We start from the raw sequence: 1,300 nt of genomic DNA on the forward strand, positions 1-1,300 counted from the left end.
AGTCTCTGGGCGCCGCGTGGGTTCTGCTAAGGGCCCTGCTGCTCCAACCTGCAGACTGCTTCGCCGGCCAGCAGGGGGCGGTACAAGCTCACCTTGTCTCAGCCCTTTTCCCAGCGTCCCGGTTCCGTGGGCAAGGCTTCCTCCGCTCTCAGGTGCAATAAAAATCGCACCTTCGGAAGGCTCGCGAGAAAGCTGCGCATCCTCAGGTGTTCCGAGCGGGATGCGAATGGGGCAGGGCGAGCGCACGTGGAGCGTGTTTACAAATAGCGGCCCCGGCGTCCGCGCCTCCCCGCGCCGACTCCCGGGTATCCCCAGCCCGCCCGCCGCGGCACGACGAGCCGGAGCAAGGACCGCGAGCCAAGGTAGGAGCGAGCGGACGCGGGTCCTGGCCGAAGGCAGGGAGGTTGGCTCCCCGTGGGGACTGGGGGGAGAGGAGAGGACGTGGGGCTTACAGTCTGCAGCACCCATCCGAGCGAGCTCTGGGCAGGTGGGGCTCAGCGGAGGGCGGTCAAACTGGATATCGGGTCTCTCCTCCCTGGTGGGTTGCTCGAGGGTGTGAGTCACGCTCTCCGTAGAAGCTGCTCTGTGCAGAGCTGCCTGTGCCCGAGTCTGTGGGAAGCTCCCTCGTGAATTTCCTGCCGCTCCTTCACTACCTCTGCCTCTAGGTAGTAGTAGTAAGAGAAATGCAGTTTGACAGAGGCTCCCTTGGTTTGTTTGAAACGGAGATACTGTACGTTTCTATCTTGACATTTTAAATGGAGGGAATGCGGGCACCTGTGTGCTAATTACCCTGCGATGAACCGTGCCTTCTCCGCGTTCCCGGGCTCGCTTCCCCGCTGGGCCCTCGGAGCCTTCACTGGAGAAGGAGCTCCGCCTTCCTCCTGTAGCACCTGTTTACCGAGGAAACGCTTTTCGTCTTTCCTTTATTACCCTTTCTTTTCTGTATAATTTGAAAAAATGGAGACGCCTTCAGTTAAGTTTCTCTAATTTCTGAACATAAATGTCTAACCTTTTTCGTTAACATAAAGTAGCGTAGTAATTCCTCATTTATTTGCAAAGGCCCCGTTGTTGCTACAATGTCTCAAAAGGGAACTGACCTGAGCATTCTTACTGTAGAAAAGATGTTGATTTTAAGGCTTCTAATTATCTAACTTCCTTGCCCAGACTGCTCAATTGCCTTCCTCAAAATCGTAGCTTTCCCCTGTCCGATGTGTTGGAGAATCTTTGATCTCCTAGATACACTGTGAAGTTCTAGTGGTTTTTGACAAATGTCTGCTTTTCCTGAAGGTAATCTCCGCCC

Source organism: Neophocaena asiaeorientalis, unplaced genomic scaffold (genome assembly GCF_003031525.2).
Source record: "Neophocaena asiaeorientalis asiaeorientalis breed wild unplaced genomic scaffold, Neophocaena_asiaeorientalis_V1.1 scaffold7, whole genome shotgun sequence".
NCBI classification, from domain to species: Eukaryota; Metazoa; Chordata; class Mammalia; order Artiodactyla; family Phocoenidae; genus Neophocaena; species Neophocaena asiaeorientalis.